The sequence below is a fragment of the Acomys minous genome (assembly GCF_964271855.1).
Source record: "Acomys minous genome assembly, chromosome: 18".
Classification (NCBI taxonomy): Eukaryota; Metazoa; Chordata; class Mammalia; order Rodentia; family Muridae; genus Acomys; species Acomys minous.
In genome coordinates, this window is record NC_140501.1 from 45952673 (window position 1) to 45971593 (window position 18921).

The 18921-nt window shown below is 42.3% G+C and overlaps 1 long non-coding RNA gene across 1 annotated transcript in view; it reads right to left on the reverse strand.

Annotated features, from left to right (window-relative positions):
• Positions 1 to 1794: 1794 nt before the first annotated feature.
• LOC311589251 overlaps positions 1795 to 18921 on the reverse strand; it is a 93672-nt gene continuing 76545 nt past the window's right edge. The window contains exons 3-4 of the long non-coding RNA XR_014776470.1: positions 8508 to 8609; positions 1795 to 1907 (exon numbers count right to left, since the gene is read on the reverse strand). This is a non-coding gene — a long non-coding RNA (uncharacterized lncRNA). The remainder of the gene's footprint in view (positions 1908 to 8507; positions 8610 to 18921) is intronic.

Sequence of the window (18921 nt, forward strand, 5' to 3'; positions counted from 1 at the left end):
CATCTTTCCAGACACAGCATTCCATCAGGGAACAGATCCGCTTTTATGTGTACACTGAGTTTTCTCTGATGGAAAGCTGGTAGCATTCAGTGCACCATGTGCCAGATGCCTGGTGGAGCCTTCTCTTTCCAGGGTAGCCTGTGCTTCTGGGTCTTTCCACGGTTAGGAACAAGAGCGCTGAGACTGGCATTGCTCTCTCTATCCAGCCAACAGATGGACAAATTGAGGCACAAACCGGCAAAATGGCTGAGCTAAAGTCCTGCAGTAATAGCCTGGAACTGCACTTCTAGAACACTCTGGTGCACTTGAATTTGAGTCTGCATTTCTAAGAAGCTCATGGGTGGTGAGAGGGGCTGCAACTCAGTGACTTCATTTGTCAGTCCTCCTTATGCCTGCTTCTTAGAGTGAGGAATAGGTTCACAAAATTATATATCAATTCCTTAACGTGTGTTCACTAAAAATAAGCAAATTTAAAATTATTCTGGAGGCATGAGTCTCTTGGCATTTATGTTATAGTCTTAGAAACACAGAGTTTCCAGGGGATCTGAATTTAAAGTAGTAAAAACTACAGCTTTGGAAGAGAGGCAGTGGAAGTGAGGTTATTTCGATCACAGCCTATGATGTGTACATTTGGGGATAACACAGTGATCCCCATTAGCATGGCCAATGAAAACGTGTTACTACAAACAAATGTCAAATACTTTAAATTTTTGAGAATTTCTGTCCACCTCTGCTTTCTTCAGTCATTAAGTGAGCTATAAATATATCCACTGGCCACCTTATGTAGCTTGAAGCCCAAACTTAGAACCTTTATTGTAAACTTCCATGGGAAGTTCTTGCTCGTGTCAGCAAAGTTTTGGCCTTGGATTTTGTTTTAATGGAAAAGGAAAAAAAATAAAGAAAGAAAGAAAAAAAAAGAACAAATCAAAGTTTCTCCAAGATAAAGACTCCTAATTACCATGTTGAGTTTTGTTTTGTTTTTTTTAACATTCTCCAAATTAAATTTATTTATTTTTGAGTTATAGGACTTTTGAAATATCTTGGATATTTGTATATTATCACAAACATGCTTTACAAATGATTTCTTTAAACACTGTATTCATAATTCTTTTTTTAATTTATAGTTTATTTATTCAAAAGAAAGGCATGCAGTCTATCCTGATGAGATCATGTTGAGCTTTTAAGCCACCTTTTGTCATATTGCCATGGGTACTTATCTCAGCTCTCTGGACAATTTACACAGGAGGGCCTGGACTTCTATGCCCAGGATGGTATTGCCCTTTCATGTGCTAAAGTAAAATGGCATGCTTCACTTTCCCCAGAGGATAGATGCCCACAGCTCTCTGGGGAAAACTAATCACAAAGGCTTCAAAGGGACTTTATTTCATAAAACAAATACATCCCTGGTGAATTTAAATGACGAGTCTGAGTTTTCAAATTTCCTGGTGATTCACAAACAGCCTCACCGAAAGTGGCATATTTGTTTAGGTAAATTACCCTGAAAATAAAACATAATATCCTCCCCTCTCCCATTGCATTTTAAGAAGGGATTAAAACAATAACTTCATTTCAGTAAAAGCATCATCATGAAGATCGTTTGTCATCGTCAATTTCAGATAATTATTCCTGACACTGAATCACACATTAATCTTTGTCACCCAATGAGAATTAACTTTCTCATCAATGGAAATACAGCACATAATGCCCCTTAATTTCCTCTAAATCTTAAGCTCCTTTCCAAGCAATTTAATCAGCAGATTATATTTGTTCTACCCAATTTCAACGCTTCCCATTTCGTAGTTTCTTAAGTTGTGTCACCTGGCACTGAAACACATTTTGGCGGTAGAGTGGACATTTCTTCATTCTTCATACAGTTTGATGTGAAATTAAGTTGGGAACATCTGATCCTACATAAGCAAAAAGATATTGTTTAGGCACTGAGTTCATAAAGATTATTAGTAACAGCCAACCCCAATAAACAAGAGCCAATTTGATTTATCTCAAATGTCTACTCAGTAAACATTTTTAATGCCTAGCATGTGAGTGAAAATGCCCAAACCATCTTGGATCCAAAGATTAATGGAGCAAATTCTCTATTGATAAGGTGCTCACACTGTATTGAAAAGTGAGATAAAAGGGATAACTGTCTTGTAATGTGATAAGGACACTGAAGAGTGATGCCCACACTTCAGCAGGCGAGTGGTGGAGGAGCCTATAGAAGTCAGAGGAGATGTAAGTGTGGTACACAGGAGGTAGCCATACTTAGATAGCAAAAGAGGACACAGCTCCTGACAGAAGTTGGGAATGCATAGGATATGTTGGTTACAGGTCTCTAGAGGAACAGAACTTATAGAGTAGAATACACAGGCAGATGATAGATAGATAGATAGATAGATAGATAGATAGATAGATAGATAGATAGACAGACAGACAGAAAGACAGAAAGACAGATAAGGACGTACTCGAATGGCTTACAAGCTGTCCAACAATGGCTACCTATCATCGAAGATCCAAGAATCCAGCATGTTGCTCAGTTCACGAGGCTGGATGTCTCAGCTGGTTTGCAGTATATGTTGGAATCCCAAAGAAGTAAACTCTAATGCCAGTGAAGGAATGGACTGTTGTGTGTATTTTTTAACTCTTTTATTGGGGTTTCTTAAGCCTCTTTCTCTCTTCTCCACCCTAATGCCTTCCAGCACCCCAACAAGAGGTAGGAGAGAAAGGTTAGCAGGGGAGAGAGGGACATAGTTGTCTTTAGCTACTTCCTGCTGTTTAGAGTCCTCGGGTTCCTTGGGGCAAGTCCAGTATTTGTGTTAGAGCATCTCCAACTTCTTCCCATCACACGGCTTCAAAAGGAGCCACAGGGGGGCATCAACAGCCTTCTTCTTAGAGCCTCTTCCCTGCCTTCATCTCTCTCCTGGATCTGGCATTTATTCCCTCTCCAGAGTCCTCAGAATTAAACTATCTGCAGCTGGCAAAGAGCCCCTCTCAGAGCCCACACAAGGCAAATAGTTTGCTGCTGTGGACAATCTGAATCAGCCCCATATCCCACACCTGGGATTAAGACATGTTTACATAAGATGAGTTTTACCACTTTGGAAATCTATCTGGTGCTATCTCAGAAAAATGGGAATAGGGCTTCCTCAAGACCCAGCTATTCCACTCCTTGGAATATACCCAGAAGATGCTCCAGCACACAACAAGAAAATTTGCTCAATCATGTTCATAGCAGCCTTATTCATAATAGCCAGAACATGGAAACAGCCTAAGTGTCCCTCAATAGAAGAATGGATAAAGAAACTGTGGTACATATACACTATGGAATACTATTCAGCTATTAAAAACAAGGAATTCCCGAAATTTGTGGATAAATGGATTGAGCTAGAAATGATCATAATGAGTGAGTTAACCTAGAAGCAGAAAGACTCAAATGGTATATACTCACTTATATCTGCATATTAGCCCAAGGGGCATGTCCCACGAAAGCCTTCACTTACCAGGAAACCGAAACAGAGAGGAGGACATTCTAGTGGTACTCTAGATGAGAGAAGCATGGGAGAATGGCAAAGTAGAAGGATCCAGAGGGTCCTAGAAACCTACAAGTAGAACATTATGATAGGCAGATTTAGGCTCAGGGGTCCCTCTCAAACTAAGGCACCAGCCAAGGACAATACAGGCGGTAAAACTTAAACCCCTACCCAAATCTAGCCAATGGACAGAACACTCTCCACAGTAGAGTGGAGAGTGGGATATGACTTTCTCACATACTCTGGTGCCTCACCTTTGACCATGTCCCCTGGAGGGGGAGACCTAGTGGCAGTCAGAGGAAGGACAGCAGGTTACCAAGAAGAGACTTGATACCCTATAAGCATATAGAGGGGGAGGTAATCTCCCTCAGGAACAGTCATAGGGGAGGGGAATAAGGGGGAAAGGGGAGGGAGGGAAGAATGGGAGGATACAAGGGATGGGATAACCATTGAGATGTAACAAGAATAAATTAATAAAGGAGAAAAAATTAAAAAAAGACACCAAAACCTCCCACTACAAGGGACTTGCTAGCAAGAGTGAAAACAACCTGGCATAGAGAAAGATTTCCCTTCTTCCATGTCCACAGCAGGATGTGTGATCCAGATTAAAGGTGGAGCACCCCACTTCAAAAGATGTATATTAAAGGTTTATCTTCCCACCTCAAATATCCAGATTAGAAGTGGTCTTCCTATTTCAAATGATTTAATTAAGAAAAAAAAAACCTCACAACAATGCCCAGCCATTTAGGTTTTATATAATTCTAGATGTAGTCAATGGACAACCAAGAATCGCACCACATAGAGTAATACACATGAATGAACACGCAGTGGGCGAGAGCGGCTACACATAGAAAGTAGAAAGGCAGAAGTGAGGGTTGCGTGTGATGGTGGGATGGGGGAAGGGACGATTGGGTATGGATGAAACAAGAAAGAAAGGACAAAATGAGAGAGAGAGAGAGAGAGAGAGAGAGAGAGAGAGAGAGAGAGAGAGAGAGAGAGCGCAAAAAGAAGACATGCCTGAAGCTGTACCCAAAAGCAGATAAATGAAGTCTCCACCCCAAACATTCCAACTCTAAATACCATGTCCCTATGAGGCCACACTTACGCAGGGTGGGTGAACAGAAAACCATATTTGTTGTGCACTGTTACATCTGGAAGGAAAGAGTCCATTCCACACATAACAAGTCTGCGTTATATCTGAAAGAACGGTTCTGACTGGACAATGTCACAGTGTTTCAAGAATAAATGTTACCTGACTGGCTACGGCCTCCACCTTCCCATTCCTCACCACCACCACCATGACACAGGTGTTCTCAGCACACATAGCAGACGTTTATAAATGGGTTTGGTTGGTTGGTTGGTTTTTCGTTTTTCATTTTTGGTTTTGGTTTTGGTTTTGTTTGGGTATTTTTGTTTTTTGGTTTGGTTTGGTTTTTTGTTTGTTGGTTGGTTGGTTTTTTGGTTTTTTGCTGTTGTTTTGATGTAGGCTTTCTCTCAGATACCCAGGCTGGACTTGAACTTGTTCTGAAGCAGTCAGCCCTAAAATAATAATTCATCTAAGTAGGGTTGTGCAGACTGCATAGGATATATATATATATATATATGGGGTGTTGGTATGTGCGCGCACGTGTGTGTGTGTGTGTGTGTGTGTGTGTGTGTGTGTGTGTGTGTAACAGCAAGAAAAAGAGGCCATGAATCTGAAAGAGGGCATGGGGGTTATGCTGGTTGCTTTTTGTCAACCTGACACAAACCTAGACACATCTGGGAAGAGGGAATCTTAAATGAGAAAACGCTCCCATAAGATTGGCCTATAGGAGGATCTGTCCTGTACTGTGGAGAATTTCTTGATTAATTATTGATGTAGAGAATCCCACCTCACCGTGGGCAGTGTCATCACTGGGCAGGTGGCCCTTTGCTGTATAAGAAAGCAAACTGAGCACTCCATGACTAGCAAGCCAGTAAGCAGCATTCCTCCCTGGTTTCTGTTCCACTTATTGCCTCCAGGTTCCTGCCTGCAGTTCCTGACCTGACTTCTTCACTCAGTAATGGAGTGTGACCTGAGAGGTCTAAACAGAAAGAAATCCTTTCCTCTGCAAATTGCTTTTGGTCATGGTGTTTTATTGGCAATAGGTAAGTAACTAAGACAGAAGGCTTATGGGAGGGGTTGGAGGAAAAACAGCAAAGGGGAGAAAATATGATTACATTTTAATTTCAAAATCTGCAAAAGAAAAAATAGAATATATTCTACAGACAATTGTAAGGCTAAAACAACATAAAATCAGTCAGAGTAAATTCTGACTCAAAGAATACACTGTTCACTGCTGTAAGTGCTTGACAGTGTTCCTTAAGGTCTTTATCAACATCGCGCTGGCCTTAGGAACTGCACTACAAGTTGATTCTGAAGTCCTAGGCAGAGGCATCTTTATGCTACAAACACCTCATGCAGTCACTTCATCTGTCAACAGGACAGAGAGAGACACCATGGTCTGCCAGCTTTACAGATAGGCCAGCTGGCCATGAATTTCTATATGAATGTGCACAAAGTTGAATGCACATTTAGACCACTGCTTCATTTAAGGTCTTTGGCTAATATTTTAGAACCTACCACATACCCAACACTGGAAAGCACAATGAATGAGGGGTTTCTTTACCCCCAACAGACCAGGAAACTACCTAAATCTTTTTAAGGTTATTTTTATAAAACTGTGTTTGTTTCTCTCTTAATCCAGTTATCACACAAATAATTAAAACTGTGTCATATTATTTAAACAAGCTTCACAGCATAAGAACTGAGCAGTGATTATTCTATTCTTAACCCTCTAAGATAATTTGGTTTCCTCCCAGCTTACATCCCAGAGATACTTGGACTTTGTAATTTCCCTGGTCTTTGTCCTGTTGTCTTTCTCCCATTGCTGAATCCCCTCCTTCTTCCTCTAACTCCTCCTCCCATGGCTGGCAGGAAGTCCAGCCCTACTCTCTCCCCTGCTCAGCAATTGGCTGTAAGCCGCTTTATTATCATTCCAGGGTACAACTGGGGAGCAGTGTTTATATAACATTGAGACAGCAGATTCTCAGAACAAGGCTTGCAAACCAGATATGGGGGATACAGAAATCAGCATTTGAATTACACAATAACCTGATGCCTACATCTTTTATTTTTAACATTCTCCTAGGCGAATGTTATTTATTTATTTGTTTGTTTATTTATTTATTTATTTATTTAAGTATATAAATATAGGACAATATTACAAGGGTATAAAAACTAATTGAATTATTGATCTAAGTGCTAATAAATACTAATGAATGGTTATCCTGGAGGAAGTTAGTTCATCCATAGAGTTCTACCAAGAACTGCTGAATGAAATGGAAGGATACCTTTTTACTACTTTTGTGTGGCTGTCACACCAAATAACCCACAAACTTAGTAGTTTTTGCCAATGGAATCTCATTGGGCATATTAACCACACTTCAGGGCCATGCACAACGGCGGATGGCCAACACAGAATGGTAATTCTGTATGTATTTTGTCTCAAATTGCATTTGTTTACGTATTTTTTGTCATAATGGTCTTTTGTTTGCATATTTTGTTCCATTTTTGTGGTTTTCTGGTGTGTATGTGTGTGTTTACGTTTTTCTCGGAGCTGGGTGGGTGAGGAGGCGGGAAACATACGGAAGGACTTGAGGGAGGGAAAACATGGTCACAATATATTATATGATCTCTTTTCAATTTAAAACAAGCATAAATACAGTCTCTCACAGTTTGCAAGGCAGAATTCTAGAAGCAGTAGCGGTGGGCAGAAAGGAAGGTATTGGCAGGGCCACACTTTTCCGGGAGGCTCTAGAGGAGTGTTCACTCTTTGACTCTTTCAATTTCTATTGCAGGAAAGGGTATGGCCCCGAGTCCTCACAGCCTCTCTCTGTCTCTCTGTCTCTCTGTCTCTACCTCTCACACTCTCCCTGCGTCTCCCTTCCTAGTTGTTTTGATAGCACACCATAGATTCAATCACTTCATCTCTATAAAGTTTCCCTCTTAGGCTAAGAAGACACAAGGGCCTTGTTTTCATCCTTAACACTGAAGGAGAATCAGAAGATCACATTTTATGCCACATCCCCAAAGCCCACCCCTCTCTACCATATCTCAATGCTCTTAATGTTAACTTTCTTGAAAAGAACTTTCAGACAAAATAACCTGGACTTCCTCACCTCCGATTCTCTCTTCATCCCATTTCCAATCGTCTTCACTCTGTCGCTGACATGAAGTCTCCTGTCAAAGTCACCTAGGACCCTCATAGCTACTCTACGACTCTGTAGCATCCAGAATGGTGGCCACTCCTTCCTCTTAATCTACTCCTGATCTCCCTCCTGCTTTTTTTTTTTCAAACTCCCTTCCAGTCATCTTCTAGATGAGTGGTCCTCAACCTTGCTGATGCTACAACCGCTTAATACAGCTCCTCACATTGTGTTGTCTCCCAACCATAAAATTATTTTTGTTATTTCTTCATAACTGTAATTTTGCTATTGATATATATATATATGCCAATTGTCTTAGGTGACCCCTGTGAAAGGGTCATTCAACCCACAGAGGGGTCATGGCCCACAGTTGAGAACTGCTGCCCTAGATAATGAGGAACCCTGAGGTTCACTCTTAGACGTGCCCCCCATTCTCTGTCCTCTTCTGTAGACAGCCTCACAACTCTTTTGAAGTCACACACAAGGATTAGGCTGCTGTCTCTATACTTCCTCCTTTAAATCATGTGGGTGAATATCTAAATTCCTGCCTGCCATCTTCACGTAGATATCTCACAGCACACCTGGGTAAATATCCCATCCTCTCTCTGCTCGGGCCCCCCAACGGCTACTCTGATTGATCTAATTAGTTATTCCCTCTAGATAATCATAGCGGGGTAAGAAAGGTCACAGAAAACAGGAGGAGTGGTTACCCACCAAGATGCTCTGTGAACATACAGTGGAATTCATTACCTGGCTCCATGCGGTAGCTCAGGACCTGAGCCCCTTCATCTCATTGCTCTCCGTCCCGTCGCACTTCAGCAAGGCTTTGAGTACAGCCAGCCCTCCGGAGAACTGTGAACAGAAAACCAACAGCCACTTCTGAAAACTACCTCGGTAAAGCATGTTGTCAGAACACGGTCCATGAGTGGAGTCCTGTGAAGAGAATTCTGAGTGCTTGTGAGAAAACCCCAAGAAAACAAGAGTCTTGTGACCTCAGTTTCTTCGAAACACGGAACCGTTCTTGCCATGCGCTTTCATGCTCTTCCCAGGTGGAGCAGACAGGGGTGAGTTTCCTTCACGTTACTCATCATTGCTTGCTGCTGCTAGTCACCTGAATATTTATATGTCTCTACGGAAAGGCATGGGCTTTTGCCATGTGCAGCTTGTCTCTGTGTTTTTACACTTTACTCAGGCAACTCGTCTTTACCCTCAGAGTATGAACTCTCTGATGCTCTAAATAAGCTGGCTACTGCATGAGACTTTAGTCAGCCTCAGTTTTAGATCTAAGGAGAAATTATAAATTAAAGAAAAAACCAAAAGGCTTTTTCCTGGAAAGAAACTAGAAGACTCTACGACAACAGAGAAGGCAAAGAAAGGTACGGAAATACTACCCTGTGTTTAGGATGCTTCTCACCTGACGACTTCAGCTTCCTCAACCACTCAGCCCCCCTCACATTCAGACTCCCATGAGTATGTCTCTCAGGAAAGTAGAAAAGGGTGATCCCTCGTGAACGCACCATAAAGATGAGTTAGGGAAAGAAACGGATTTCTACTAACTCTTGCTGGTGTTGAAATGAATGTGCATGCAAATGCGTTCTGACAGCAGCAAGAAAAAATATAAATAATGAAGTAGACCCAGGCAAAGATTTTAGTGGCTAATTGTTTTGTGCCACTCTCCTGGGTTCCCTTGGGTGTCTGTTACAAATGAGCGCTTTAGGAAATGTAGTTTTCAAGGTAGCCTGATGTCTTGCTCACCTTGGGATTTGACAGCTTTGTATAATGAGCCATCAGAGCGCTCCAAACCTCCCTCCATCCTCTCTTTCTTTATGATCTGATTACGCAGAAGTGGGTCATGAACATGAAGAGAACTTTTATTCGCTGATGCACAAAGGCAGATCGGCTGACAAATATCTCTGGCTTTTGAAAAAGACTCAAACATCACAAGACTAAAAAGACTACACGGGCACCCATCTTACCAGCCTTGTAGCAGCCTTATACCAGCCTAGCCCTTTGGGCTAGGAAGGGTGGCTTCCTATCAGAGTCAGAAAAATGAGTGCTGTGTAGCATAGTAGAGAACACAGACTGGAGGAAGAGGTGGCGCTTCACCAGGTAGAAAACAGCAGAGGGTCCAAGCCTGAGCCACGAGGGTCTAATGCTTCCTCAGGGCACAATTGGAGGAGGATGCTACTTTCATGAGATGCTCTGTGACTTTTAAGAAAAACAACAACAACAAAAAGTGACAGTCCCCCACTAGTCAAGGTGGCCATGGCACATGTTCTCACTTAGCTATTACTAACACTTCCAACTATTTACCATGGAGACAGCCTACAGATCAAAAATTAAAAATGACTAAAACTTATTACCTGAAGAAGCAATGACATTGGTCAAATGCTTTTCCACTGAGACCCTGTGGTCTCATCATGGGGCAAGACACTTATTTGGGGACAAAAAGGAATCACCGTGCTTTCATTCATAGTTTGTGAACTATATATAACAACAGGGTTGTCTTTGTAATTTCAGTTGTTATTTTTAATTGTATAATAGCTTTTATTGCTTCATCCAGTCATTTTATTGGTTTACCCATGATACATGTTAGACTCATATTTATGTTAGATCATATATATGAGAAATATGTTGCCTACCTCTTCAATTGATCTACGTTTTATTCTGGTGCGGGGTCCAAAACAAAATACGAATAATGTGTCAGCAAGAGAAATTGGCACTTATGTAATAGTTGTTATAGTTGGTGTCTTGTTAATTATGCATGGCCAAGACTGCAGAAGAGAAGGCTTTCACAGTGTAGGTCATCCTGCTCGAAGCCTGGTCCCCAGGAGCCTGGGGGACATATGCATAGCTCCTGTGTGGAATGAGTGTAATTGTAAGCTTTAAAAAAAATCATTGTTTATTCCAAACTCAAAGAGGTCACTTTGGTTGGCAGCAGAGAAGACAAGGGTCTGGTACCACAAGCCAGAGGAAATCCTCTGTCATGGTTTGAATGCAAGATGTCCACCATAGGCTCCTATGTTTGACCCTTGGTCCTCAGCTGGCAGTACAGTTTTGGAGGGCAGTGAAACCTTCAGAAGATAAGGCCTTGCTAGCAGAAGTAAGATGCTAGGCGTAAGACATAGTTCTGGTCTATGCTGTGCCTCCAGGTTAGGATACAATATGAAGATCTCAAGAATAAGCCCTGCCCCTGCCATGGAGCTGCTCTGTTTGCCTCTCAACTGTGATGAACTCAAATCTGAGGTGCCAAGGTCCAAAACAAGATGCTTCTGTGAGACATCATGCCCCAGCAATGAGAAGAGCAGACCATACAGATTAATAAGACTCCACAGATGAGTGTTTCTATGGCTATGAAGAGATACTATGACCTCATCAACTCCTATAAAGGAAAAACATTTAACTGGGGCTGGTTTACAGTTCAGAGGTTCAGTCCATTGTCATCATGGCAGGAAGCATGGTGGTCTGCAGGCAGACATGGTGCTGGAGAAGGAGCTGAGTGTTCTAGGTCTAGATCAGCAGACAGCAAGAAGAGAGAGTGACACACTAGGCCTGGCTTGAGCATCTGAGACATCAAAGTTGTCCCAGTGACACTCTTCCTCCAGCAAGTCCACAACTACTGCCCTACCCCCTAATGGTGCCACTTCCTATCAGCCTATGGGGCCATTTTTATTCAAACCACCACAAGAAACAAGATGGTGCCCCTGCAGGGAGGGAGGCAGGAGAAGCAGTGCAAGGATGAGGGATCCTTATGACCAGTTCTCCTTTCCTCAAAGGAAAATGAGCACACACACAGTACATTAACCACCTTCACTGGATTCGAAGGGAAGGCTTTCCTGTAGCTTTCACAGTTCCCGCACCTTCTTGCTCTCTCATGGCCCAGACCCTAAGCTTCCTTCTTCTTCCTGCCCAAGACTATCAACACACACTAACTCAGGTAAATAAAAAAAATGCTAGCTTAGAAATGTCAAGTTTCCATCTTTCTTCCTTCCACAGAGATGCATAGTTTTGTTTGGGGAAGCAGTGTGCCTACTAAGAATATTCACCCTCTAACATGGACAGCCTGGAACAGACAGAACAGAGCTATTACACCAACTTTTAATTAAATGAGTCAAATGGGGAGGTTCCTGCTTCCTTCTTTAAAAGGAGGGGTTAGGAATTGGTTGACACAAAGCCTTCTGGTCCTTCCCTTCTTTTCCCTGGAGGAAAGGCACAAAGCTACCTATAGGCAAAAAAAAAAAAAAAGATTGTAAAAGCTTACAACTTCTTGAGTTAAGGAGGAGAAACATATGTTGTAGAGATAAGGGGCTAGAAGGATCCCTGACCCTGAAGTTTTGAGGATGGGTCTAGAGTGACACCTGCAGACTGATTATTATATGAGAACCATAAAGATGTCTTTAGTCCACCTAGTAAATCCCTGTCCTGTGATTCCAAAGATCGTCTTATCTAATATGCCATGGCTGTTACAGAATAGAGCAGAAGTGATGCCTATGCAATAAGACAAATAATGAAATATGAGGGGATGGCGTGAGAGAGGTGAGGCAAAGTATAGATTCTTTATCAGTTGGGATTCCAATGCAGGAGACAGGCAACCAACAGGAGACAGGCAAGAGGAGACTGGATGCAGAAAATTAGCTTAGATTTTGGGCTGCACTGGCCAGGCATGTGTGAGGTCCACATGGCAAACCTCAAAGAAAGGCAGTCTGAGAAGCCTCAGGCAGGAACTGATGGCAGCCTACAGGCGAGGTGCGTGCAGCAGGACATATGCAAAGCAGTGGTCCCATGGAATGAACCTTCAGCACAGGGGGCGGGGGTGGGGGGTCAACCACAGGAATAAGATGGAAGGGGAGCCTGCTGAAATCCTGGATGATCTGCACAAGAGAGACAGCTCTAGAAAAGGGGTCTCAACCTTCCTGGTGCCATATGACCCTTTACTCCCATGCTGACCCTCAACCATAAGATTATTTTCATTGCTACTTTATGACTATAACTTTGCTACTTTTTTTGGATCATAATGTAAATACCTGGCATGCAAATTGTCTTAGGTGACTCCAGCGAAAGCGTTGTTCAACCTCCAAAGGGGCTATGACCCACAAGTTGAGGATCATTGTTCTAAAGACTGAACAGAAGAGCATAGCCCACCACTCAGTTCCAGGCCTAAACCAGCTCATCTGTTAGATAGATAGATAGATAGATAGATAGATAGATAGATAGATAGACAGACAGATAGATTCAGACTTATTTATGAGTGGTTGTTTACTGGACATAGACTCTGAGCTAGCACTAATTCCCAGAGACCTAAGTATCACTGCTCCTCATGCATAAAAATGCAGATCAGTAGAGTTTTGTCCCAGGTCCACATTTAAGTAGGATCAGGAGTTTGAACGTAATCTGTAGATATTTCACCATTTTGAGAACTTGCAGTTGGAAGAGACATGCTCAAAAGCTGGAGGAATCTCAATAGCTTCCTTGACCCATGGAGTGAGGCTTGCTACACGGCGGTGCAGGTAGAGCCACTAAAAGTCTACCTGAGAGCTCAGTAAAGCAAAGGAACACTACATAGCTGTAGCAAACAAAAGGGTTAGTACAGGGGTTCTCAGCCTTTCTAACACTGCAACCGACCAGTTAATACAGTTCCTCATGTTGTGGTAATCCTTCAATACATTAGCAATCCCAACCACAGCCACTCTTCTCGGTGTGTTTTTATTCCTAGAACAAGCTCCCACATGCCCCCCTCGTATTTGCAGGAAGTCTAACACAATCAAGACCTTGGGTACCATATAAAATAAATAAATAACAATGAGAAAAATACTTTGAAACAGGCCCATGATGCTACATAAGGCTTTGTGATACTTTGACTTTAGAACACAGCACAGCTGAGTGTGCTGAAAGGGTGGGGACAGCTGTCTGCAGCCTTTGGTAGGCCTGTATGAGCAAATTTAAATTAAGACTCCTAGAATCATGGAAGAAAGTTGTTCAGTCCTTGAAGATAACTACATTGACTGAGAGTGAGTTTGTTTGTTAGTTTGGTTTGTTGGTTGGCTTGTTTGTTGGTTGGTTTGTTGGTTTTTGAGAAAGGTTTCTAGCCTAGTTTGGTCTCTGACTCCCTAGGTAGCCAAGGAACTTGGAATGCACTAGGTAACAGAGGATGGCCTTAAATCTTCCAAGTAAGTGTTGGGATAAAAGAAGTGTGCTACCCCACCCAGCCTATGGGATGCTGCGGATTGAACCCAGAGTCTTATACATATCAGGTAACTAGCCTGCCAGCTGAACGATATCCCGAGTTTAACATTCATTTTGTGGGAAACAACTCTTTGTTCATGCTAGACCTCAGTAGACACTGAATGCTTGTTCCCGAGATATTAACATGCCATGCAAACTGAATTGTGAAACCTCAGTAGGTATTAATCTAACTCAACAAGCTCCATGGCTGCCCATGAACAGAGCACTCACTCCTCAAGGAGAAATGACATAAATAAGATCAGGCTTAATCTGGCCCTTAAGACACAAGTGAGTTATACAAAGATATATCCTAAATCTTATAACCCTAACTCTGCTATTCTTCTTGTCCCCCAAAATCAATGGCTTCTTAGGGAATCCCCTAAAGCCATTTTGAGAACTAAAACCACTTTTGGGTTACACGTATGTACTACACAATATGCAGGCACCAGCCAACTGAGGAGCTGCAATATACTGCCCTATCCCAAAGTCCTCTCAAGCGAAGGTAGATCCTTCCAAGGGACAGAACTTGGTTACCCATCTTGGTCATTTTTTTTTGAAAAATAGGAATACCTGAGAGGGGAGAGAGAAAGAGAGAGAGAGAGAGAGAGAGAGAGAGAGAGAGAGAGAGAGAGAGAGAGAGAGAGAGCATGAACTGTACCTTACAATTTGATAGGGTGGTCAGGAACATGGAAAGATACAACGAGAAAACCGGTGAGTTAAGGCATATGAAGACATTTTCAGATGAGCACAGAAGGCAATGCACTTGGAAGAATAGCCTTAGGCAAACATGTCTGTACTCCGGTGTGTTAGAATAGTCTGTCCATGTTCCCAGCTTCCTTGCCCAGTGGGTTCATGAACAAAATGGCTACAGTGGCAGTGATGGAGGCTATTCACGGCATTATGAAGGGACCTCCCACTCACCAAGACTGATATGGCCACGGCTTCTGCTGCTTGCCCGATCTATGAACAGCTAGCACTCCTGCGAATGAACTTGAAAACAGATGCTCGCACTGTGGGGCCTGGTAATGGCCTCAGAGCCAGGTCATGGCCTGGCTGCAATCAGTCTCAGCTTGAGGCTGCCCAGCTGAGTCACTTCCTGGTTTCTTATCACAGACACTCAGATAGTAAACGCTTATTTGATAGAAAAATCCTGAACTTCTCTCATATGTCAGGAATAACCCTCCTGGGCTGGGGAGTACCATGGAAGCAAGAGGAAGCACACATTGCTTTCCTAATTTAGTTTTCTATCTTTGTAATTTTTTTTTTTTATTCTTAGATGTCAAGTAAAATCAGAATTGCGGGCTGGAGAGATGGTTCAGCAGATAAGAGCATTGTCTGCTCCTCCAGGGGTCCTGAGTTCAATTCCCAGCAACCACATGGTAGCTCACAACCATCTATACTGGAATCTGATGCCCTCTTCTGGCATGGAGGTGCACATGCAGATAGAGCACTCATACATAGAATAAATTAAATCTGTTTTTAAAAAATCAGAATCACGCCTTATGTTTACAGTTCAGAAGCTTATTTCTAATACTTACAGACTTGGCTTTTTATATGGTTCCCCAGATAATTACACCTGGATATTAAATTTTAAGGAAAGGTGCTATAGCTTATCTACATTCCATCCCTTTCATTTTTTTTCCCCCGAGCACTGCAATAATGGTGGGAACTTAGAAAAACAAAATCAAGAGTTATCAAGGCAAATGATCAGAGCCGTGAGGACAACTATGGGATGCTCCTGACCCAGGAAGAGCCATAAAAACAATGTATGACAGATACTAGTAAAACTGAGATTTTATAAAATTGTGACAAAATAGGATAAACAAGAAGCTCTGCTTCTCGATTTGGCTCCTTCCTGAGGAACAGAACTGGGTGACCTTCAGATGACCCATGCTGCTCCCCAACCTTCCATGGGGAGTTCCCATTTCTGTGGAAGCTCCAGCTAACGGGACACTCAAACAGGACCTGATCGCTTGCAACACACTTATGTCTAGGTACAAATCTATGCCTTTCAAATTGCATTTTGTTGTCATTGTTGCTCAGAGAAGGACTGATTCTGCGCCTTGCCTTTGATGTGCTCACAATGACAATGGGGCCTGTGGAGACATCGGCACAGCAGATGGCCTTCTCTTGTCAAAAATCTCAGAAGACTATGACCCTGTAGCATATTAGCTCCAGAGTGAAAGTCCTTATCACTGGTCCTTAAGATTTGATTTCTTTTATTTTTCTATCTATAAGCCTGCAGTTATTCTTTAGAATCCCTTGCAAATAATGCTTGGTCACTTTATTTACTTCTAGATGTCAAGATGGTACTATAATTTTTACCTCAACATTATCCTGTACAAATTTAATTTTAGAAAGGCATGCATTCGCTGTGCCAGCTGTCATATACTGCAAGGATATTAAACTACCCATGGGCATGATTTTTCAGACCTAGTGGCACCAAGTTTCTGGTGAGCTTAAATCAATTTACCAGTTAATGAGGCAATCTTCTCAGTCCATTTCTCTAATTAGTACTTTCTATGTACAGAGGAAATTCCTAGTTCACCTTTCTGCCTTTCTTTAAGCAAGTGATTAAAGGCCCCAAAATACTGGCCTTGGATCTTTAATATCAAGTTTTATATAGCCTTTAGTCTCTTCTCAATGTAATCTAACTTGACTCAAGTTTGGTTAGTGAAAGTCCTTTAGCTAAGAGCAAAGAAAGCTTAAACATTAACAGTTAAGCTAGGAAGCCAAGCCAATAACATCGCTTCACCACTTGGAGCAAATCTGAGACAGAATCATGGAAGAGAATTGGCAATTAAGAAATTTCATTTCTTATCACCGAATTTAGCAAACACAGTGGCTTAAACAGAGGAAGTTATTCTTTCATGCTCCGAGAAGCTGGAAGTGTGAAGTGCTGCTGTCAGACAGGCTGTGTTTCTTTAGGGAATTCTTTCTTCCTGTCTCCGCCATGTTTCAGGGGCCATTGTCATTTCTCATCACTACAGTGACTTACTCCACAGCCCCGTACACTGCCTCTTCCTCCACTCTGCATCTTCTTCTCAAGTTTCCTTCAGCCTTCCTCTTCTGAAACTGGACACAGATCAGCTATAAGGCCCCTCTAAGTAATCCGCCAGATGATCACCCCACCTGAAGATTCTGACCTTAACCACATCTGCAAAGACCTTTCTTCTAAATAAAGGTCATGTCTTCCATTCCTAGGAACTGCCAAGGAATGTTTTAAGGTGTCTTTTTTTTTTTCAGGTGACCACACGTAGTAATATGCAAAAGACAGCCATATTCACATGGGGAAACTCATATCTAAGATTGGCTGAGGAATGGGATATTGGGCCAGCAGAACACAGCCACAACGGTTTCGTATGTGTGTCTCTCAGTGTTGGGTTCGTATGTAACTCTCTGGGGACACAAACCTGCAAAAAACTTGCCTCTGTTTTCCAAGACCCTGGAAGAGGTTAGAGTACAGTGGCGCTTGGCTCTACATGGGAGAGGTAATCACACTCCCTACTTGCAAGGCTCAGGGACCATTGCAAAAGAGAGGGTATAAACAAGGAAGAGCAAGAGGTAGCAAATATCCATAAGAAAACAACTTTCTAGACATGACAGTGTTGCTGAACACAGGAACTCTCAGCAGCTGGGACTGCATGCACATGATCTACATTAGACAGGCCAGCCCACAGCCCAGCATGAGGGGCTCAGGAAGCCACAGCCTACCTGAGGCGTCACTGGCAACTGGTGAGTGCTGGGAAGAAGACTCAGGTTTCTTTAGGAATGTGACCTGTAAGCGGTTAGCCATGCCCCAGAAGTCAATCATGTACCTATGCAGACAGAGGGAACTAAGTGGAATTAGTTGATCTGAAAAAGGACATATGAAGTTGGGAAAAAAATAGACTGGGGAGGACAAGGAAAAAACTGGAGGAGATTTGATCAAAATGCATTATATGCATGATGAAATTCTCAAACAATGAAAAAGAAAATATATAATTTATATGATATATGTCTATATTGTGAGTATATGTTTTGTGGTATACACACACAGACACAGACACAGACACACACACACACACACACACACACACACACACACACACACACACACATTTGTATGTATCAAACTCTATAAACTTGCAAAGACAAAAGACAAAAGGCCAAAACAAATATGCGGGCCCGGGTGTCATGAAGCACTGCATTTGAACACTGTCTACCCTGAACTCCAGTGAATATACTTTTAGTTACTTGGGTCTTTCAAGCTAGTAAATGAAGGTCATTTGCCTTATGGTAATACTACTTTAAAGAGATGCATGAAGAGGCATACTGAGCAGTGGGGCAGCATCTGGGGTCTGAGAGAGCAAGGAGGGTCTCTAAGTGATTAGCACCTTCTCACTGACCCCCCATGTGTGTTCTTCCCTCTTCTTTGTTGCATCCTCACAACAACACCCAGATATGACTGTGTCGTCCACAATTTGTAGGCAAGGAGATGAGTTACTTAAAGTCATAGCTATTACTTATACAACTTGAATCCAATCCTAAGTCATTCTGACCCGCAAGTCTACTGAAATGAGAAAAGTAATAAAGTTGCTAGATTAAAGCTTCGTGTTTGACATGTTTACATGCTTATCCAAGCATTTCCTTGACATTGCCCACTGAGAAATGCTGAGACATGGGAAAGGGTGGGTCCTTCCTCCAAGAATCTTCATCCACTAAGGCTACTAAAAAACATATCAGGCATCCAGAGGCTCGGTTGTGGCCAATGAGGTCCAACACAGCATTAAATCAGAAAACTCCTGGATGGCTTTTACCTTGAAGCTGGCTGTCTAGAAACAGATCATCCTGTGTGCAGTGAAATGTGACACGAAAGCAGAAGGTGAGTGCATGTGTTCAGTGTTCACACCCAACAGAGGTAGGTAAAACTTCAAAATGCCACCAGAACCTGCTGCCTTCT